The sequence below is a fragment of the Delphinus delphis genome, chromosome 1 (assembly GCF_949987515.2).
Source record: "Delphinus delphis chromosome 1, mDelDel1.2, whole genome shotgun sequence".
Lineage (NCBI taxonomy): Eukaryota > Metazoa > Chordata > Mammalia > Artiodactyla > Delphinidae > Delphinus > Delphinus delphis.
This window is the reverse complement of record NC_082683.1, coordinates 117,040,478-117,064,353: the sequence shown is the minus strand read 5'-3', so window position 1 is coordinate 117,064,353 and position 23,876 is coordinate 117,040,478. Positions and strand designations below refer to the sequence as shown.

General features: G+C 43.8%; 1 protein-coding gene across 4 annotated transcripts in view; it reads right to left on the bottom strand.

Annotated features, from left to right (window-relative positions):
• Positions 1-23,876, bottom strand: part of LOC132438904 (carboxyl-terminal PDZ ligand of neuronal nitric oxide synthase protein) — a 304,583-nt gene that overhangs the window by 149,154 nt on the left and 131,553 nt on the right. Inside the window, exon 1 of one of the 4 annotated variants that reach the window (XM_060033224.1) lies at positions 18,195-18,411. The exons of the other annotated variants lie outside the window; for them this stretch is intronic. The gene's annotated coding sequence lies outside the window, so the exon portion shown is untranslated. Of the gene's footprint in view, positions 1-18,194; positions 18,412-23,876 lie in introns of those variants that run through there. 4 annotated transcript variants of the gene reach the window in all.

Sequence of the window (23,876 nt, the reverse complement as noted above, 5' to 3'; positions counted from 1 at the left end):
ATTTCGATTGGAAGACACATCCTAGAGCACAGCTCTAACGCTGTCATGTTCCTGTCCCAAAACTACTGACTTCCCACCGTCAGTGGGATACCATACACACTCGCCATGGCACGCGACGCCTTCTATAGCATAAGCCTAATTTAGCTTCCTATCCTTACTCCACTAAACCCCCTCTTGCTCCAGGGACATCATATTAACTCATTGCCTGGATGCTGTGCCCTGCATTTTCCCACTACTGGGTGCTATTCCCTCAGCCTATAGCTTTCCCCCACCTTCGTCTACTAAAACGATACCCATTTTTCAAGGTCCAGATCATTCTCCATGAGCAAAATGGGCTTCCTCAGCACTCTGTACATATCCTGGAGCCCTGACCACATTCTGTCTAGTGTTAGCAGCAGTTTCTGTGCATGTTTGTCTTTCCCGTTAGACTTTAAATTCCCTGGGGATAGAGACCACGTCTTATTCATCTTCATATATTTCCAACAGCAGTCACGATGCTCTCCTCGAAAAAGGTGATTTCCCTATATGGAACATATCCCTAACTGTTGAGTTTAAGAGATCAGAAGTTAATCACGCGCCTTCCTAAACTGCCCCAAATGTCAGCAGCAGATCCCAAACCCCGGAGTATATAGGAGTCGGGAAAGGTGATTAAATACCTCGTATAAGTTCTTGGCAGAAGAGGAACCAGCAAGTGGTCCAGGCAAAGCTTTTGGAGGCAGGACTTCAAAGCTCTATCTTCCAAGTAAAGGTCCCAGAGAGTCGTGTTATTCTTTGGGATTGGACCACAAAGGGCTAAAAGTTCATCAAGTATGCCTACAGCCGGAGATTATTTGGGGGAAATGCAAGTGACTGCTAATGGGTACAGGGTTGTGTGCTGAATGACAGAAACATTCTTTAATCGTGGTGGTGGTAGCACAACTCTGAATATACTACGAGCCACTGAATTATACACTTTAAAAGGGTAAACTGGATCACATGTGACTAATACCTCAACGAAGTTATTTTTAAAGACGTGCACCAAGTACAAGCACCTGACTCTGTGGGAGCCTGGGAAATGGCCAGATTAGAGCCAGAGGTGGTCTGACCTTTGCTATGAGAGTCAGGGCCTCAGCTAACAGCCCCCCCTCTCACCACCACCATGTAAGAGCAGCAGACACTGCAGTGAGGGAGAAGCTTCCTAGCAAGGACCAGTTGCTTTAGCCGTGAAGATGAGCCTGTCAGCTTCTCAAAGCGTAATCCCTGCACCAACACCATCAGTATTACCTGGAAACTCATTAGCAATGCTAGTTCTTGGGCCCCACCCCAGACCTACCTGATGAGAAACTGGAGGCAGAGCCCAGCAAGCTGTGTTTTAACAGGTCCTCAGACAGACTCTGAGACATGCTGAAGTTTGAGAACCACCGCACTGGCTTAATTCTTAAGTGCACAGACTTTGGAACTAGACCACTTCCTCCTTTTACTAGCTATGTGACTGAAAGCAAGTTACCTAACCTCTATGTGTAAGTTTCCCTCCCATAAAATGGGAGAACCAACCATACCTATATATCATAGGGTTATGATAGGATTAGACGAGGATTAGATGAGCTAATTCCTGCAAGCACTTAACAGTATCTGGTATATAATAAGGTCAATAAACATTTGCTTCTTTAAAATTTTTAGAGTCAGATTTGGGGTTGGTCTCATGGACCTTCAGCCTTTCTAGGCCAAGCTGGCATAAAGTTGAGTCAGGCTAATAATCAAAACACAAGAGAGACCCATAAAATGGGCAAGCGGTCTTGCAGCTGTGTCAGCAGACCCCACACACAGTGCACAACAGATCACAACATTCCCCATCTTCAGCTTCCCTGCGGAAAAGAAAAAAAGAAACTCTACTCTGTAGGACAGAGCAGAGGAGATAAAATGCTCTATATAGAGGATGTAATATATAAATCAGTTCTAACAACAGCCTTTAATCCCCCGATCCCCGAGAGGAAGAAAGGAAACGAACAATGGCCAAGCACTCCAATCCCAGCCATTACCAAGCAGCTTTTAACAGAAACCGCATAAACTACCTTCTCTTATCCATAAATTGGTAGAGATTAGGGTTCTGCTACCTTGAGGACTCCCAATCATGACTTTTCAAACTCAGAATGGCAAAAGCTTTGCTCCTTACAAAGGTAGGCTCACACACTCATTGGAGTCAATCCCATTTCCAGCATACCCATTTCTCTCTGAAAGTGTGACCGACTGAGGCCCGAGGGACTGGGCCCCCCCCAAGTCCCGATGTCTGGAGAGTCAAAGGACAGCTCTGTGCTATAAGAGTATGGATGTTATGTGAAGTAACTGTGTGCTTATTAAAGAGAATTTGAAAATACATAAATGTAGGAAGAAGAAACGCAACTGCCCAGTACCACTTCCCGAAGATAAACATTGTTAGTATTTTAGTGTATGTCCTTTCTTTTCTGATACATAGCTTTCACTTCAGAGTTTTGTTGCTGTTGTTACAAAACTGATATTCTACTTATATACAATTCTAAATGCTATTTGACTTAACATAAGAAGAGCCTTTTCCCAAAATTCCTGCAGCTTTCTAGAACATCACTTTTAACTATACGTAATATTCCATTATATGGCCACACCATTATTATAATTGTGCACCAGCTATCGAGTTATTGCCTCTCAGCTCCGAATCCATGTGCTATGACCAGCTTTCTGATACTGGAGCTGGACCCTGTAAACTGCCCTATCCGATGTGGTAAGCCAACTAGCCATAGATGGTTCAGCGTCTGAAATACGGCTAGTGTGGATTGAAATGGGCGGTTAAGTATAAAACGCTTGCCAGATTTTGAAGACTTAGTACAAAATATGTCAAATCTCATTAATAATTTTATGTTGATTACATATTGAAATAATACTTTTGGTATATTGGGTTAAATTAAATGCATTATTAAAATTAAGATTAAACTGGTTCTTTTTGCTTTTTAAATGTGGCTACTGGAAATTTTAAATTACATGTGTGACTTACATTATGTTTCTACTGGACTGAGCTGCTCTAAACATTTCTCCTTTGCCAGCTGGCACAGCATTAGGTCTTGTCAGCAGAGGGTGCTGGAAGGACACGGCGGGAGGAAGGGTTTCTCTTCCTGGTTCTAGTGCCTTTGTTCTTGCTTCTATCACACAGCAGGCAACTTCCTGGCCACTGGTATGTGGGAGACTCAGTGGCATAACCGCGCCCCTGAGTCTTGCTGGTGCCCCTTGAATTCTCCACCGCCCATGGGGCCCCAGACACTCGCTCTTCGACATGTAAATCTCAACTTTGGGGGGCTCTCTTTCCTAGTTTATCCTTCCTTGGATATTCTCCTTCAGCTCTAGAGATAGAAGTTGCTCTTGTAGTCTTTAAAATTCTCTTTACCCTTCTCAGTAGTTTTCAATTACTACTTAACAATTCTTTATATTAAATTTTCCCTGTTCAAATTACTGGTGTGGTTTCTGTCCCCTGACTGGACCCTTACGGATATAGTTTGTAACGAGGACAAAATAAGTTGCTGAAGGACTGTCAGTGAGGCTTTGAGCAGTTGTCATATATCCTCCATTTCCTGCCATTCTCGCCTTCTCAAGTACTATCTTCCTTCTTCTGTGTTGTCAATTCCCTAAAAGCAGAAATGTGTGTTTTCCATTGCATCTCTACCACACTGTGAACATTCAGGCAGCACTTTAAGAACCTGAATTAATAAAGAAGTCAATCAAGAGCTATGTCTTCTATTCATTCAACAAATACTTACTTAGCTTCTATTATGTGAAGGTAATGTACTGTATGTTGGGTGGAGGGTAGCTGAGGGGATGGAAAGAAAGGTCACACACGGCAAAGAGAAATGAACAGGTGAAACAGAAACTCTGGCTTGAAGAACCTAACAGCATAGTATATAAACATAAAGGATGACACAACTCACTATAATGTAACAGAAAACAATATAAAATAAAAATAATTAAAAATAAAAGCTGTAGCTATACCATTCTGGGTTACCCTAACTGGCCATAGGGAAATATATAAAGAACACAAAAAACTTTTTATAATGGTCTCTCCTCACTCCAGGGTCCCCTCTCCCCCTTCTAGGCATCTATCCAGGGTCTTATTAACCAAAGGTTCTGCTTTCAGTCGGCACTGGTTCCTGTTCTCAGACTTGACTCCGCTTCCTTCCCAAGCCACAAGCAAACTACACAGCACAGGAACATTACTTCAGAAAATCCTGAGCCATCAGCAGCTCCATTGCACGGGTCCGGATCACGGCTCCAGACTATAGCTTCACTCCAACTCTTATCTTTAATAAAAGCCTAAGATATTACCTGCTCCCTGTGAAATTTTCGTTCTAGGATTTCTAAGTGATTCTTTTTAATAGATTCCCATTCTCTGCCAAAATTCTCCAGCTTATCGTCTTATTCCTTGAACTCATCCCATTTGTTTTAAAAGTCCACGTGTAATAGTTGCAATGTGTGAAGCTCCTGTGCGGTTCTGTGTCTTTTGCTTTTATTTTGTTTTACAGTCATTTGGTTTTACTCTTTTAAACATCTGGGAATATTTTATTGGCTGTCATACACTGCGTATGAAAAAGCATTGAGTTAATTTGAGGATCTGAATGTTATTTTCCTCCAGAGAGGCTTTACATTTGTTTCTGGCAGGCAAAAAAGGTGGACAGAGAAAAAGCACCTTAATCCACCTGAGCTGACAAAAGCTAAGTGTCAGCCTAGCAAGTGCTGGTATTTCCAGTCTGCCCTCACTCCCTAGATACAACCTTGCAGGGCTGCAAACTGAAAGCCTAAGGTATTTAGGACCCCTCTTCCTAGGCAGGCAATTTCTGTCTCCCCAGATCTGAGAGACTGCTGAAAGCTCTGTGCACCCAGTTAGCCTCTTTGCTGCCACTTACAAACCAGCAAATACGTGGAAGAGAAGGTGGCACCTAATATCAGGCTCACTTCTCTGCACGTCACTCCTCGCTAGGATCCTGGCCTCTCTCAGTCTCACTCCTGCAGCATTCTCCAGACAGATCTTTCATTATTTGCATTCACATACACAGTATGCACATATATGCTTTGCTAGCATCCACAGGGGAAGAATTAGTATGGTATAAACTACTATGACAAAACCTGAAGAAACCCAGGAAAGAAACTGCTTAATTGTACGTTAGAGCTTCTCAATCTAACCTTTTTTTTTTCTGTCCAACTTTTCAGCCCTTTACGGTTCTGTGCTGCCTCGTTGCTGTTTCCAAATTCACAGACGCTTCAGCTATATCTAATCTACTGTTGACACCATTTCTTCATTTTTCCCCCAAGCCCTGTATCTTTCATTTCAGAGATTTCCACTTAGATCTTTTTCATACTGATGAATCCTTGTTTAATACCCCCTGTTTTCATTTTAGAAACACTACTACTCCGGTCTCTCTCTGAGATCCTAAATACATACATCATTAAAAACCTTTTCAGACTGTTCAGTGCTCCTCTTTCTTGGGTTTGGAATCTCTTGTTTGCAGGGTCTGCTGCCTGCCTCTCAAGACTTGAAGTTTCAAAGTTATCTTGCATCAGAGTTTTTTCCTCCTATTGGCCACTCCCTGGCAGTTGATACCATGGATAAACCTCGCCCTAAATGATAGGCAACTCTGAACAAGGTTTGAAGGTGGGCTTTTAGGATTTCTCCGTTTAGGGACAACAAAATGCTGGATACCATCTGTATGCTGCACAGTCCTGGGTCCTATTCTCATACCTCTGTTTCCTTCCTGGGCCAAAGGAAAGCTACCCATCACTAAGGACCACTGTGAATGATCAGGCTCTAGTCCACTGGCAAGGAGCATGGCCCTAACCCCAGCTTCATACAGGAGTCTGGTTCTGGTCTCCTGCCATGTGCAAGGTAGCTAAAACCCTTTTCTAGGGCAGGTTTTGAAGTCTGAGCCATTGACCCCCACTTTTCTCCATTCCTGATCCAAAAAAGTTTCCTCCTGATTATGAATTCATTTATGATTTTTTAAAAATTACTTCTGTGTGTTTGGAAGAGAGAATTTCGAATATGAATAAAAAGTTCACCAAGAGGGAATGTAAGTTGGTGCAGCCATTGTGGAAAACAGTATGGAGGTTCCTCAGAAAACTAAAAATAGAATTACCATATGATTCAACAATCCCATTGCTGGGCATATATCCAGACAAAACTATAATCCAAAAAGATACATGCACCCCTGTGTTCACAGCAGCACTGTTCACTAGCCAAGGCATGGAAACAACCTAACTGTCCACTGACAGATGAATGGATAAAGAAGAGGTGGTACATATATACAATGCAATACCATTCAGCCATAGAAAAGAACAAAATAACGCCATTTGCAGCAACATGGGTACAACTAGAGATTATCATACTAACTGAAGTAAGTCAGAAAGAGAAAGACAAATACCATATGACATCACTTATATGTGGAATCTAATATATGACACAAACAAACCTATCTATGAAGCAGAAACAGAATCTGGGACATAGAGAATAGACTGGTGGTTGCCAAGGGGGAGGTGGGGTGGGAGAGCGTAGGAGTGGGAGTCTGGGATCAGCAGATACAAACTGGTATATACAGAATGGATAAACAACAAGGTCCTACTGTATAGCACAGGGAACTATATTCAATATCCTATGATAAACCATAATGGAAAAGAACATGAAAAAGAATATATATATGTGTGTGTGTGTGTGTGTGTGTGTGTAACGGAGTCACTTTGCTATACAGCAGTAATTAACACAACACTGTAATTCAACTATACTTCAATAAAAAATAAATTAAAAAAAAAGTTCACCAAGAAATGTTAATATGGCCCTCTTAAATACTAAAAAGCTCTCATGCATAAAATGCAGAAAAAAGTAAGTTATGATTATATTTTATATATAGAAATGGATACATTAAATAACAAATGCAAAGGGGAAAAAAACTGGAAGAATACACTCCCTGAATGTTAACAGTGTTAACTCTGAATGCCGGAATTACGGATGGTATTTAAGCTAAAAAAAAATTTTAAACACATTTTCTATAATCATGTATTCATTACTGTCCAGGATGCTTTTTCTTTATTTAAGCTCGCAACCCAAAGGGAAATGAATGGTGCAATTTCAAACAGTAGGGTGATGAAGAGATTACAAACTCTTTTTTTTTTTTTTTTTTTTTTTTGCTGTACGCAGGCCTCTCACTGTTGTGGCCTCTCCCGTCGCGGAGCACAGGCTCCGGACGCGCAGGCTCAGCGGCCATGGCCCACGGGCCCAGCCGCTCCGCGGCATGTGAGATCTTCCCGGACCTGGGCACGAACCCGTGTCCCCTGCATCAGCAGGCGGACTCTCAACCACTGCGCCACCAGGGAAGCCCAAGGCCCATTTATTCAGCCCTGCTCGCCCCTCCCCTCCCCCACCCCAGACAAGTTGGCCCTCTGGGGAGAAAAGAGCTCCTGGCATACTGCAGAAAGATGAGTTAAGAGCGGAGTCCAAGGCCTGTCATCAAAGGGCTACTAAAGAGGGGAGAATTTAAGAGCTCCCTGAGGGTAACACTAGCTTAGAAAGACACAAAAGTGCTAATGGGCGTATTTATCACTTGTTCTCTAAGGAGAAGCAGATCTTAGGAAGAAATATAGCCCAAAGGAGGGAAAGTGAGCTGAATCAGCCTACAGGTGAAAGTAAATATATAGAAAAACAACAATTTAAAGTTAGCAATGGCTTCAACAGAACTTCCACACAAAAGCCTTCTCAATGTCCTCACACTTTCACACCTCTTACTATTTCTTCATGGCACTTATCGCAATTTGCAAATTCACACTATTGCTATAATATTTAGTGTGGTATTTAGATCCCCACTCACAATTCAAGCCCATGAGTGCAAGGACTGTGTCTCTTTCGTTCACTGCAGAGTCCCCAGGCTCTGGCACTATAGCAGGTGCCCGATAACTTTTCTTAAATGAATGTTGAACACAAGCAAAAGTATTTTAGCTCGAGTTCCCCATTTCCTCTATAATATTCCTTGTTTCTGAACAGAAAATAAATTGAGTTTACTTAAATAATTTCATTTTTATGAAAAAAATAACCTGAGCTGTCAGTATTCTGTGGCTAAATTAGAGATGACTATTGGATCTATTGTGTCCTGGTGAGTACCATTGGTAATCCAAGGATCGTGCCAGCAAAAGGCAGAGAACAGGAGGAATTCACAAGCTTCCTTGAAATGTGGTTCTGAAACGTTCACCCCTTTTAAGTAAATAGAACAGCAGAAGTTAGCAAACTGACAGCCTTAACCTAGATTAGTTGGCTTAATGGAATGTGGGACAACTTTGATTATTTTTTAACATCTTTATTGGGGTATAATTGCTTTACAATGGTGTGTTAGTTTCTGCTTTATAACAAAGTGAATCAGCTATACATATACATATATCCCCACATCTCCTCCCTCTTGCATCTCCCTCTCACCCTCCTTATCCCACCCCTCTAGGTGGTCACAAAGCACTGAGCTGATCTCCCTGTGACAACTTTGATGATTAATGAAGCCTCTGTAGGTACTTTAATCCTCTCTGGAAAAGGGAGGGCATAAGTTAACCAATCCATAATGTATAAAAAGCATTCCCACAAGCACTGACTCACCTTATCTTTACACAACCTATCGTAAGAGGGAGAAACTGCAGGTACTACTGTACCCAGTTTACAGGCTGGGAAGGTAAGTGGTGCTCTTAGAGGTACAGCTGGGCCAGAGCACCTGCTGTTGTGGCTGGAGCCCTGGTCAACAGGGAGCACGTAAGAGTGAGGAAGAAAGAGAGACTCAGAAGGCACACTTTTCCCATGACTAGCCACGGTTTGTGCTATGACAATGGTCCAGGCCTTCAGGGAAGCGCAGAGCTACCATAAACTAATGAATAACAAATCAGGGGAGTGACCTCCTAACCTACCCAGGAGGGCCCTGGTCAGGGAAATTTGAGTTGATATTTATCACCGCCGGCTCACAAGAAGCCAGAATTAAATCGTTTGACTGCAGTGAGAAGTATCTGAAATACTGGTGGTGGAAGAGTAGTAGGCATCATTTTCCAGGCTTCTTGATCTCAGGTCTATCATTGGAAAGAGAATCATTTCCAAGAGGAAAACTACTCAGAGCCTCATGGTTACTGAGATGCTTCTTTTTCGGAAGCTCACTTCTTCCCTGTTAACTATACTGCCCAGGGCCCTGCATTTACCACCTGTTTTGCTCATTATGCATGAGCCCTACACCCCTCCCAACCCCCCCCCACCGACGCCCACCCCTGGGCTCCCTCTGATAAGGCAGTGTCACTCTGGACTTGTGCTCCATCCTGGAAATGCCATCAATGTTAGACAAAACCATGGGGAGACTCTAGCCAAGTCCCCTGGCAACAACAGAACAGACGGTTCTCGTCCTAACCTCCCTCTCTCTTTCTCACCTTGTGCCGAAGTATTTCTAGCTAAAATCAGGTTCAAGGAATGGGTCCACAGCATCTCCTCTGTCTTCTTGTTCAGTACAATTCTTCAATTTTAATTTTATTTTTTTTATCGATTAAAGCAAAGCTCTTTATCAGAAGCGTTGTTACATGCATCCAACACGACACATATTTTTTTACTTTACATTTTTCTTGGCTCCCAGGGTTCCATTCTCAGGCCCCATTTCTATAAAGTTTAACCACCTTAAAAACCAAATAATGCGGCTTCCCTGGTGGCGCAGTGGTTGAGAGTCTGCCTGCTAATGCAGGGGACACGGGTTCGAGCCCTGGTCTGGGAGGATCCCACATGCCGCGGAGCAAGTAGGCCCGTGAGCCACAACTACTGAGCCTGCGCATCTGCAGCCTGTGCTCCGCAACAAGAGAGGCCGAGATAGTGAGAGGCCCGCGCACTGCGATGAAGAGTGGCCCCCCTTGCCACAACTAGTGAAAGCCCTCGCACAGAAACAAAGACCCAACACAGCAAAAATAAATTAATTAATTAATAAACTCCTACCCAACATCTTAAAAAAAAAAAGCCAGTGAGAGCTGTGGCATCAGGCTTTGAACCCAGAGACCGTGCTCTTAACCTGTGTGTGTGTGTGTGTGCGTGTAATGTGCTTAAAAAACAAAAAGGAATTGAAAGATTACCCAAAGGGTTAACAGTAGTAAACTCTCTAGAGAGGGAGTATGAGAGTATGACTTGATTTTCTTCTAAACCATTTGGATATTTTTTCCCCCAGCAAGGGATTCTAGTTGTACTCGAGAAAGGAGAAGGACAAAACAAAGAAAGAAAATCAGCAGGCCTTCAAAGGGAATTCCTAAATAGGGTAACACCATGCAATAAGCCTAACCACCACCTCGAAATGTGTTAAAAGTAGTGTTTAAAGGGTTTGGTCTTTTGGGGGGGACTTTTTTTTTTTTTTAAACAGAGCCCTGATCACGAATCAATTTGTTGAGCCCAGATCAACAAATTCTGGATGACTCATTATCTCATAAACATATCAAAGTGGTGACTTGGAGGAAGGTGTTCAAAGGTACAAACTTCCAGTTATAAGATACACAAGTACTAGGGCTGTGAGGTACAGCATGACGACTATAGCTAACGCTGCTGTATGATATGTAGGAAAGCTGTTCAGAGAGTAAATTCTAAGAGTTCTCAGAACAAGGAGAAATTTTTTTCCTTTATTCTTTTCTTCTTTCTTTTCTTTTTATTGTAGCTATGAGAAGATGAAGGTTAGCCAAACCTTCTCTGGTAATCATTTCACAATATATGTAAATCGAACCAGCATGCTCTATGTCTTAAACTTACAGTGATAATGAAACTCATTATTAGACTCATTATTATAAGACTCATAATAAGTGATGTGTGTCACTTATTTCTCAGTAAAACTGGAAAAAACTGAGCTATATCTTCCAATCCATGCAAGCTAACGCACGTAGGACTGTAATATACACGCTGCTCTACAAACTGATTCTTCAGTCAACAGATTACATACTTTGGTTCATGTCAGTTCTATCTGATCATTTTAGAAGCTCCTCCACTGCATTTAATTTAAATGTAGTTTAAAAGCCACCATTTATTCAATCTACAACTGATATTCAATTAGGTTGTTCCTAATTACAATTTATACCACATTTCAGCAAACATTTTCTTTCACATAGATTTTGGGTACTTGTGTGAGTTTCTATGGGCTAAATTCCTGGGAGCAGAGCTACTCTGCCAATGGGGGAGGTACATTTAAAAATCCGAGAGCCATTACCAACTGGCTTCACAGAGGGTTGGTCCGCTTTGCAATCACAGCAAACTCCCCGTAACTTGGATGTGTTTGCTGTTGTGTAGAGGTAACATTCAGAGGAATTTTAGTTTTCAGAGATGGCTGAGATTTATCAAGCTGTTCTGAGGTTTTTCCCCCTCAAGATATCTGAAAGCAGAGGAACGACATCTAATAATATTATCTGTATTTAAATAAACAGTGAATCGTATCAACTTCTTTTTCCATTTGAGCCAATGGTTCTGAGAGCATATGCAAAACAATTAACTATCCATATATAAAAGGACAGGAGGCCACAGGGAAACAGGTTTGCTTGATAACATTGCCAAAGTGTGAGATTTAGAGCCAAAACGGCAATCAACGTCCAGGACAACACAGGAGGACCTGGGAAGCTTCTGTCCATCCAACAAAACCCAGGAATCAAATCAACACTGGCCCTAGAAACGCTAGATACCACAAGTGCCTTCAAAGTCCAGGTCACCATGTATCCATTTTACAAATGAGAAAATTAATTTTTAGCAACTGCACTCCCATCAGTTCGGCCAGACCACTTAGAGGTGTGGGTTCAACGCCCACTCTGGGCAGCTGTGCCCTTGGTCCTTTGCCCATCTAACCCCCCTTAAGATGGCGGCTTTCTGTGGCAGCAACTTTGATCTGTGCATAGCACACAGCAGATCCTCCAATTCTAGCTGAACAGAAGTGAGGGAGGTAGTTACGAAGAAGGAAGAAACTTCCCAGTTCCTGCAGTATCTCACCCCTCATGTCCATATGTAAAAACCAAAGTTATTTCACTTCATGTGTCGATGTTTAACTCTTTCTCAGGGGCACAAGCAGATAAAAGCTGCCTTCTGAAAGGTAAAGATACAGGCAACGTTTCTCCAAGCCATCGATCTTTCCCTCAAGCAGCAGCATGATTATAGAGTAAGTCAAGTGAATCACAGAATAAAGCTTAAAACTTAACGCCCCGTTATTCTTACGAGAAGAAATTTCCTAGAGGGCTGAACGTTCTCAGGGCTACTCTCCCTAGAACTCAGTCCTTCCCACCAGGGGCAACACACCACTCTGAAGGTTAACATCTAACACTATCTCTGGTGTTATTCGAAAGAACAGTTATTGTGCCCCATCTGTTTCCTTGATGATGCCAGCAACAGTGACTCTTTAAAAAGGGAAAGATTTTTTGGTAGGAGGAGAAAGGAAGGAGACACAGAGACTGAAGGATAAATGAAGAGCCACGGCTCTGATCCCTAGCACCTGGGTAGAAGAACAGGTAATAGATGACGGATGCTGAGAGAGAGAGAGAGAGAGAGAGAGAGAGAGAGAGAAGGACCAGATTCCTGGGGCCCATGGGATGAAAGGAAAATGAAAACAGGAGCCTATCTAACACTTAAACAAATAATTCTGGGGTTTACGTCTGACTGCCCCCAACCCCAGAGACAACTGCTAGCTACTAACAGCTAATATTACTAAGCATCTACCATGCACCAGGCACTGCTGGAATACTGGCCATACTTTATGTCATCTATCACAACAACATAGTGAAGTGGGTGTTCTCATCCCCATTTGACTAGTACAGACGTAGGACCTGGAAGACTGAGGAGCTTGCTCAGGGAGAGACAGCTGGTAAATGCTGGAGTCACGCTTCATAACACGGTGTAACTGGAATGCTCCCCACCCAGCTGTTAAGCACGACACAACACCACACTTGCATACTATGCTGCTGTTATAAAAGAGGTCTTCCCTCCCGGGCTCATTGGGTATGTCGTAAGACTCCAAAAACTGTACCTGAAAAACTGTTTTAGGCCAAGTCATCAGCAAATGCTCTGGTAGGGCAGAGAAGAGAAATTCGAAAGTGACTGCAAAAGCAGAGTGGGAGCCACTGTACTCAGAACTGCATCTGTGTTCCAGCAGATGAAGCATGTGGCAGCAGCCCCATGATGGTAATGGATGGGGCTAGAGGGGGCAGGCTGGCCTGGACACTCCTGACAACCTGCCCCACTCCCCGAGAGGCTAGATTCCAGGAACAGCAGGAGGCTGGAGTCAGGAGGCCATTCAGTGAGGGAAACTGGTCTTAAATAGGTACTCCTGCTAACTAGCAAACCACACGTGTGATCACCTCCCCCAGAGATCATCGAGCACCTAATCAATCCTGAAGATGTTCTCACAAGACCTGCCGGAAAATGACACCTACAGGACCTGGCCCAGGGTGGCGGTAGGAGTGTGAACAACAGTGGGATAATAGTCACACCTGTCATCATTATTATGAAATTCTTAGGGTGATCGCTTAAGGCACAACCGGAGAGGCTTGATTTCAAGTGGGTAAGAAAGCTCAAAACACTGTCGCGGCAGTGCACTCATTATTAGCCTGACATTTTTGAGGTTGATGGTGTGGCTACACTTTCATAGATAGGCAAACAGGCTCAGTAAAGGACAAGTGACTTCCCATCAACCCCAAGCGAGAACTCCGGTCATCAGGCTCCCAGCCAGATTCTTGCTCCTAGAGCAGTGGTTTTCAAATGTTTAAAGTCTCCGAACGGTTTCAAACAGAATCTTCCCTGGAAGCTCAAACTAAGTCAAAAGTAGAACTGATCTATCTGATGGACGCAGTGGTAGGGCTCAGGTTCAAATCCCAACTTGGCCACTTCCAGCTGTGACGTCCTGAGGATGTTAGTCTCTCCAAGACTCACTTTCTTCATATCTAACAAGAGGGATAATATTGCCTCCCTCACAGTTATTTATGAGAAGTAAAATGAGACTATGTAAAGTTCCCAGATGCTTGATCCATGGAGGCCATTATTATTATTGCTACCACTGTATCTACGGGTAGGAAGGAAGCTGCTGTAACTCAGAAACTGGTGCAATGTCATTTCCAATCATGGTCATAAACCAGCCAGCAGAGAAGCCAAAGGTTAATTTTAAAACCTGATGCCAATCAAATTAGAGAAATATACATAATAGGGAAAAAGAGAAAAGTGTACATGCACGTTTAATTACATTCATAGAGTTAACAGGGAGGCTGTGCCCTTCGCTCTGGCACCAGTGAGTCAGCCACATACACTCACTCTGCATCTTTGGCACCAACAATAATTAGGACATCCATATTCATTCAAACACACTGCTGGTTGACCCAGATACTAACAACAGACGTGTCAGGGCCAAAATGGGAAGTGGTAGAATACAATGAAAAGAGTACCAACGTGGAGTTGGACAAAAAATTTGATCTTGCTAGATTTGTCCTCTGAGGCTCAGCTTCTTCATCTAAGGAGATGACACACAGAAGTACCAGCTGTACCCATCATCACACAACAGGCACCAGATAAACATGAATGCCCTTCCTCCCTTCTAAGTCACTCACTTGGGGCCCCTTCTCTAACCAGCAGGAAAAGATCTGATGATAGAGTGTCTCTATAAATGATAACAGTACCCACAATAATAACTCATAAATGTGCCAAGCCCTCCTTTAAAAATGCTACATAATGTTAACTCATTTAATCCTACCATAACCACAGGATCATAAAGTACGGTTACCCTGCTTTAACATTTATAGCAGAGGAAACCAAGGCACAGAGAAGCTAAGAAACTAGCCCAAGGTCACACAGCTAGTAACAGTACTATCAAGATTTGAACCCAGGCTACCCGGTTCCAGAGTCAGTTCTTATATTACAATACTATTAGTATAATGCTTACACCTCTCTTATTGAATGTAAGTATTTTCTTTTACATTCCATAGTACAGCTGACCCCTGAAAAACAAAGGGGTTAGGGGCCTCAGCCCTCTGCACAGTTGAAAATCCACATATAACTTACAATCAGCCCCCTGTATCTGTAGTTCCTCTGTATCCACCGTTCTGCATCTACAGAGTCAACCAACCGCAGGTTATGTAGTACTGTAGTATTTACTACAGGAAAACATCCACATACAAGTGGACCAATACGGTTCGAAGCCGTGCCGTTCAAGGGTCAATTATACTCCTAGAATTACAAAAGCCTTGTCATGCTATCTGCAAATACACTTGTGAGGTTGATAGGACAAATTTTAATATTCCCATTTGGCAGATGAATAAATCAAAGCACAAAGGTTAAGTGACCTGCCTAAAGTATAGAGTGGGAATTAGGGGCAGGGCTGAGATTAAAAGGCAGGTGACCAAGAGTCAAACTCTAGAAGTAAATGGTCCAGTGATTGTCTAGGCACTGAAAAGAAATTTCCTAGGTGTCATCAACATGCCCCCATCAGCGGCACTTCCCCACCCTGCTTTGGCCAGGGCAGAGGTAAGGACACACTGGTCCTGATACAATCTCCAGCCCCACCCTAGACTTTCTCCTCTCACAGCAATTGTATAAAGAAGCATTTTCCTTATTGCTGGTGGGCCCACCACACATCAGCCCAATGAGGCCACCAGCAGAGATAAGAGTGGAAATGGGACACAGGTGGCTCAGGGTGGTGAGCAACTAATGAGAAAGAACCTGGAGAAAGCAGTGCGGGGATGAGCATCACGAAGAGAAGGGAAAGGAATGTAACCAAATGTCAATGGGTGGGGGCTTCCCTGGTGGCGCAGTGGTTGAGAGTCCACCTGCCGATGCAGGGGACACGGGTTCGTGCCCGGGTCTGGGAAGATCCCACATGCCGCGGAGCGGCTGGGCCCGTGAGCCATGGCCGCTGAACCTGCGTGTCCGGAGCCTGTGCTCCGCGGCGGGAGAGGCCACAACAGTGAGAGGCCCGCGTACCGCAACAACAACAACAAAAAACATGTCAATGGGCTCTGAAGAGTGATGACAGGAATGAGGGAGAAGAAGAAAGTGTAGCTGGAGCTCTCGGGCAGGAAACGGAAGTACACTTGAGGCTCTGCACCGTCCTCCACTTACAGTCCCACAGAGGGGCAAACACACAGAGAAGCTGGACTCCAACCAGAGGGTGGCAAAAGAAGAGCAAGTATAATCAAGCAAAGGATACATGCTGAGAAAGCGAGCTAATGAAAACCCTCCAAAGTGCTACCAAAACAAGGATGCTAAGATCATGAGTCATGAGTTATCATTTTTCCTTTCCTCTTTTCTCCAGTGTTTCTGTAAGAAGGTTATAGTGCTTTATAAATATTGAAAGGTGCCAGTTTGAGCCTAAGGTCCCTTCACCTGAGGATTTAAGCCTACCTGGGCATGGTGAAGGACCTCAGGGGCCAATCTGCTGGAAGACCATCTGGAATATGGACGAAAGGGCCTTCTGGAAGTGAATGTATCTTTCGGGGAGAGAGTGGGGCCCTTAGACTTGAGCCAGTTCACAGGGCTTGGGCACGGAGCAGAGCAGTTCTGAGCACAGCACAGTGCTGGTCACTCCGTTTTCGGGCCTGGCATTCATACACTCATGTTTGCATCTTAGGAAAAGACCAAATTTCAGGACCTCAGAGCACAGCAGACAACACAGCCCCAGGGCTCACGAAAGGGGTCTAGCCCAAAGCCGCAAGTAAACGTCTCACCTCTTCGGTGGAGGGCACAGCACGGTGCTGCCACCCGGAGGTGCCAGTGCATCACCAGTGTGGCACAACAAGACAGCACTCAGTAGCCCAGCGGCATGACCGCAGTAGGGTGCCAACTGGCCCAACTCTGGTAAGCATCAGGGAGACCCAGTCCGAGGGCCCCAGCAGGGCACTTTCTGGGCCCCAGGGCTAGGCTGAGTGCTAGGAATGGTCATCACCACATACAGAACTCAAGAGGAAGTGGCCTTCAGGACCCATGAGGCACCTCCCAGGGGTGCTCAGAAATACTTGGAGAAGCTTCAAGGGAAAGCAGCATAAAAGTTCTACTGTGGTGGGTAGGGACAGAGCCAGAGGAATATTGTTTTACGTTATTAAAGTTTTCTGTTTTCGGTGCTCTATTCACCGATTTGGCCTAGAGTGGGGAAAAGTAACATCTTCCAAAAACTTAAGAATTCAGAAATAACAACGGTGAATCAGTAACTCAAAGCAGTTATAAGAGGCCAAAGAAATAGAGAAATATGACTAATAAACACATTTCCGCATATAGATAAAACTCTCACATGCTGTCAGCCATTCTTTATGGAAGGCTAGAGTAGATCATTCCATACAGAAAATTAAGTAAAACAGCTCTATAGCTCTACAAAGTGCTTCAAGAACACAATAAAAAAAGGAGCAACTATATAAGATGAAAGGCAAAGGAATACATAGCTGACTAATGAAGAAAGTGATATTTCAAAAAATTAAAAAGACGTGCAGGTTGGCAGAAAGAAAGGTTAATCAGCCATTTGAATGGTGGAAGGATAAGGACACTGAGATTTATTTTTTAACAGAAGACAAATTATGACAGTAAAAATCAAACCTAGAAGCTAATTAACTCTTCCGTCTTCTGCTTCACGTGGCATTTTATCCCTGCCTTGAGCACAGCGTTTACGACTGTGCACTATCACTTCCTTCCCTCTCTCTCCAGCTAGACTGTGAGCTGGTTGAGAGCCATGTCTTAGAGTCACCTCCTTGTTTCTAGTGTCTAGCACAGTGCCTGGCAAAGAGTAAGCATTAAATTAGTGCTCACTGAATGAGTGAGTGAATAAATGAACAAATGAACCAAAAAAGAAATGTTAAAGGGACTGAAATAAAAGTGTATCTATGGAAAACATGGGGAAAAGGAAGCTCTGGTCCCATAAGGCAACCAGAGAAGGCAACTCATACACTTGGCATTTCGTTGAAGTCCATTTTATATATTCCTTAATGGTTCCAGGGACATGTGTCTGTGTCCATCAAGAAGCCTTAGGTCCTAAAGAGCAAGGACCACAAACTTCTACTTCTACGCCCCCCCCCCCCCACTTTGTAGTGCCTGGCATGCTGCTAGATTTTAGGTCTTAAATAGATATTCATTAAATAAGCTTGAATAAAGATGATGAGAAGAGACAAGTAAAGTTACTTCTAGCAGGCAAGGTTCTTTCATTTTAATTTATAGGAGAAAGGAGCTGTCTATTTACCAGGCTTCATTGCGACAGGCATTCCTCAGGACAAAGGCAGCCTTTCAGAACTACACGAGGAGTGGCGGTGCCTTCTCCAGAGCTCCAGGCTTGGTATTTCCAAGGCAGAGCTACGGGTCAATAGTAAAATACGCCGACACAGGCACATGCCCGGGAAGTTGGCACAGCACCTGCCCAGGCTAGGACTGACTCCAGGCAGCCTGACCAAAGTCAAGAAAGCTCATAATTCATCCAGAGGAGAATTTTAAAACAATCCAATTAGTCAGGTATGACTGCATTGGGCAACTGCATGTCAAATGAATTCAACAGGGAGCACAGGAAGTAGGGGATGGGAGGAGGAGTGAGCACATCCCTCTTTCAAAAGCACATGACCCAGGTGGAGGTGAAAGGTCTCTGTTTCTTGGATTCCGCAACTCCGACCATAGCAAAAATGCCTGCGTAGGATCAGGGGGAAAGGCTCCTCACTTAAGGCAAAAATTCCTAAGCAGGCAGCTCCCAGCTCCTACCGCTAGATTAAAAGAGCGGAACAAAGAAGCTAATTATTAGAAAGGCTCTGAGAGAGGAAGTGCTGTTGGTTATTACAGCTAGCACTAAGGATGAGAGTTGCCAGGGTATTTAAATATGTATGGAGAATAAAGCAAAAGGAGGCTATGATCATAAGTTCATGTCCTAAGGAAACGTGCCAGGGTTTTCAGGTAACGCTGGATTCCCTAACTGTACCTAGACTCCTCCAGATAGGGGAGGTAGGCAGCCAGCCCTGCCCTGATGCCCCCCAGATGTCCTCTAAACCTGCTTTGCCTCCACACAACTCCTGTTCCACCCATATTATTCAAGAGAGTCAGAAATGGTTACACTGAGCAAGAATCAGAAGCCTGTCACTTGCGTGTAAAGTAGTCATGAACAGACTTTGAAGGGACAGCCTCTAGACTCATCCAGTAACTGGTATTGCCACATGCAGCTGAGCTTGTCAACCCTGTCCCCTGCACTGCCAGAGCACTCCCAGGAGAGTTTAGAAGCTAGACTTTCATAGAAATAGAAAAAACAATTCTAACCACAAAAGACCCCCAACAGTCAAGCAATCGTAAGAAAAAAGAACAGAGCTAGAGGCAACACCCTTGCTGATTTCAAGCTATATTACAAAACTATAGTAATCAAAAACAGTATGGTACTGGCATAAAAAGAGATACACAGACCAGTGGAATAGGAGAGAGAACCCAGAAATAAACCCAAGGCACCAGGAATATACAATGCGGAAAGGATAGTCTCTTCAATAAATGGTGCTAGGAAAACTGGATATCCACATGTCAAAGAATGAAATGGGACCCTTATCTTATCTTACCCCATACACAAAAACCAACTGAAAATGGATTAAAGACTGAAACATAAGACCTGAAACCATAAAACTCCTATAAGAAAACATTAGGGAAAATAATTCTTGACATTAGCCTTGGTAATGATGTTTGGATATGACACCAAAAGCTTAGCCAACAAAAGCAACAATAAACAAGAGGAACTACATCAAACTAAAAAGCTCATAAACAGCAAAGGAAACCATCAACAAAATGAAAAGGTAATCTATGGATTGGAGAAAATATTTGCAAACCATACATCTGATAAGGGGTTAATATCCAAAATATATAAGGAACTCTGACAACTAAATAGCAAAAGAGACAACCCAATTAAAAAATGGGCAAAGGGCCTGATAGACGTTCTTCAGAGATGACACACAAATGGCCAACAGGTACCTAAAAAGGTGCTCAACATCACTAATCATCAGGAAAATAGAAATCAAAACCACAATGAGATATCATCTCACACCTGTTCAGATGGCTATTATCAAAAACAAACTAACAGACAAAAGATAAGTGTTGGCAAGGATGTGGAGAAAAGGGGATCCCTGTACACTGTTGGTGTGAATGTAAATTGGTGCGGCCACTATGTAAAGCAATATGGAACTTCCTCAGTAAAACTACTATATGATTCAGTAATCCCTCTCTTGGGTATATATCCAAAGGAAATGAAATCAATACCTCAAAGAGATATCTGTGCTCCCATGTTCACTGCACACTGTTCACAATAGACAATATATGTAAACCTGGGGAGGGGGAAGGGTGAGCTGCGACAGGGCGAGAGAGAGGCATGGACATATACACACTAACAAACGTAAGGTAGATAGCTAGTGGGAAGCAGCCGCATGGCACAGGGATATCGGCTCGGTGCTATGTGACCGCCTGGAGGGGTGGAATAGGGAGGGTGGGAGGGAGGAAGACGCAAGAGGGAAGAGATATGGGAACATATGTATATGTATAACTGATTCACTTTGTTATAAAGCAGAAACTAACACACCACTGTAAAGCAATTATACCCCAATAAAGATGTTAAAATATATATATATGTATGTAAACCTAAGTGTCTCCTAATGAATGAATGGATAAAGAAATAGCATTGTGTGTGTGTGTGTGTGTGTGTGTGTGTGTGTGTGTGTGTATCTGCAACAATATGAGTGAACCTGGAGGACATTATGCTGAGTAAAATAAGCCAGATACACAAAGAAAAAAACTGCATGATTTCACTTACGTGTAGAATCTAAAACAAGTCTAATACATAGACGCAGAGAGCAGACTGGTTACCAGGGACAGGGAGGTGGGGGGAAATGGGGAGACACTGGGCAAAGTGGCAGTTAGGTAGGATGAATAAGTCTAGAGATCTAATGTATAGCATGATGACTACAGTTAAATAATACTGTATGGAATACTGAAAAATTGCTAAAAGAGTAGATTTCAGGTGTTCTCATCACACCAAAAAAAAAAAAAACGTAACTGTGAGGAGATGTTAACTAGCTCGTCTCTAGTAATCATTTCACTGTATATATGTATATCAAATCATGTTGTACAGTTTTTCAAAAAGAAACTAGACTGCAGTAGCTAAAGTTCCAGGGAGCAGCCAGGATAGAAGGGACTCCAATCAGGAAGGAGGAGAATGTATGGGTCAATCTCCACAGCCACCCCCTAAGCTATTCCCCACCCCATCCGCTCTCCCTCCCAAGGCCTTTACCCGCAGCTAGAACCCCTAACTGTTCCTGCTTCAGGTAAGGGCACAGTGAGGACGTGGGGATAGAGAGAACAGAAATTAGACTCTGTTCCATGAGGGCAGGGCAAGCCCACTTTCCTCACCATTATATTCCAGCATCCAGCACAGTGCTAAATATTTACTACGTGTCACCTGAATTAAGAGTGAGATTAACCAGCGTGTCAGTTCTAAGCGAGAGGCCTTAAGTTCAACAGGTGGAATCTACAGAAGACCTGCTCATATCACTAGCCATTAAGTCCCTTGTTCTTTAAATGTCATAGAACACCTTCCCAGTTTGTAGAGAGGCCCATGCAATGAACTATCTCACTCTTTCCCCACCCCTTCAAGTGTGAAATGAAGAACACCCCCCAAGAGAGCAAGGCTAGGGAAGGTTACTCAACAAAATGAGCAAAGCATTCCCTTCTACATTCTCCCAGGAAGTTCACCAGCTCTAATAACGATGAAGGATTGTAAACAGGCTTATGCTCCTGGCTCTGCCACTGACTAGTCTTAAGACCTCATACCCAACCATCAGAACTTTTGCAGTCTTTGCTTTGTCTTCCGTAAAATGATCTTCTGGCAGAGGAGGGCAACACGTACTGAATTTAAACATAAGCCACTCCTTGTAACCTATATCTGACTCAAGTCCAGGCGCTCTTAACCATGCCAGTCCCTTGGTGGCGCAGTATCTAGAGACCCTAGACCTTCGTCAGCGTTCTTTAACCAGGAGCTATCTAAAATCACCAATAAGTAAGTGCTAGACTGAACTGAGTCCCCCTGAATTCATATGTTGAAGCCCTAGCCCCCAAAGTGACTGCATTTGGAAAGGGAGCTTTTAGGAGGTAATTATTGTTAAATGAGGTCTTAAGGGTACGGTCCTAACTGATAGGATGGTAGGATGGATAGCCTTAAAGGAGAAGAAAGATCTTTCTCTCCCCATGCCCATCTACTGAGGAAAAGGCCATGTGAGGACACAGAGAGAGGACAATTATCTACGACCCAAGGAGAGAGTTCTCACTGGACACCAAACCTGCTTATACATCATCTTGGACTTCCAGCCTCCAGAACTGTGAGAAAATAAACGTCTGTTGTTTAAGCCACCCAGCCTATGGTATTTTACGGTACTGTCATGGCAACCTGAGCTAAGACAAGTAAGAGATCCAAGTAGCTCTTCCCAACGTCAGATGCCATTTGCCCTCATTTCCAAAACCAGAAGGGTCCACAGTGGATTCATCATCTCCATGTAAAACTATGGGTGGGATGAGAAGAGGGATGAAAACAGTAAGAGCACAACAGTGAGAGGTAGGGTAAGGGCAGGGGAGCAGCAGATTGACCAACTTCCTTCAAATGGTAGGACACCTGGTGCTTTAGGACCCAGCTAGTTCAGCAGCCCGTGACAGACGGTTCATGCACTGTGCAACACTGGTTGTCTGCAACAGCAGAGATGAAGAAATAAAGGCAGTCAGTGGAAAGAGGAAGCAGTGTCACGGAACAATCTGGGTATATCACCCTCGCCCTACCATCCAAATAAAGCTGACCTCCCAATTCCACAGGCAGGGAAGCACGGGCACAAATGCCCGGGGAAGGCCCCCAAGAGGAGCCACTGCCGTGGCCTCAGCAGACAATTACCTCGAGGTAATTACAAGTGGCATAAATATATCCAGTCAATTACAGAGGGGAGCAGGCGCTCTGTGGAGTCCTACAAAAACGCTCCAGAAATGGAAAGCAAGGACTTCACAGAAAGATGCTGGCCTCAGAAAGCACAGCAACGTGAGAGACACGGGCCTGGAAGAAATCAGTTCCAGAGAAAGTGGATTAATTTGGGTTCTCAGTCACAGCCAGCTCCCATGACAGCTGATTCAGAGCCATGAGGAGACAGACAGACGGTGGCAGGGGAAACAGCATGGCTTTTGCTTGCTGCTCAGTAAGGCAGGACAGCTCACAGCGAGAGAGGCAAGCAGAGCTGTGGGTTCAGCGTGGGGGCCGGTCCCTGGCCCATGAAAGTCAAGCTGGGGCCCCACGGCCGGTGCACCACAAAGATTTTCTTGACACATCTCTGAGCGCCTACCTTTCAGGCCACACCCCACTTGAAAGTTGTTTCTGAAAAAAATTAACTAAAAGCAAGGCTCTCTCTGCCTCAGAGGCTCCCTTTAACATCCATCTCCACCAAGGAATCTCTTCCCCTTCCCTTTTCAAGGACCTCAAGATATAAGTAATAATTTAAAAAAACCAAACAAAACAGAATTTTAAAAAATTCACAGGGTCAGAAAGGACTTCAAGTCACCTAGTCTGATCACTCATTTGATAACTCAGTTTCAGCCAAGCAAGGCTGATCCCCTCAGCTAGAATACCCCCAGTGATGAAACTCCTTCCCTCTAAAGCTTATTTCACTTTCCAGCAACTCTGATAGCTAGAAAAGTCTTCGACTGAGCCAGAATCTGCCTTCCTATCACCTGGTTCTACTCTCAAGATATCAGAGAACAACTCCAGTCTCTCAGCTTCATGGCAGCCTTTCCAAAAGTTGAAGATGGCTAGCAAGAGAGTAGTCTTCACAAAGTGTTGGGAGACCCTGGCCCAACCTTCTAATCAAGTCTTCTTCCATGAGTGTGAAAG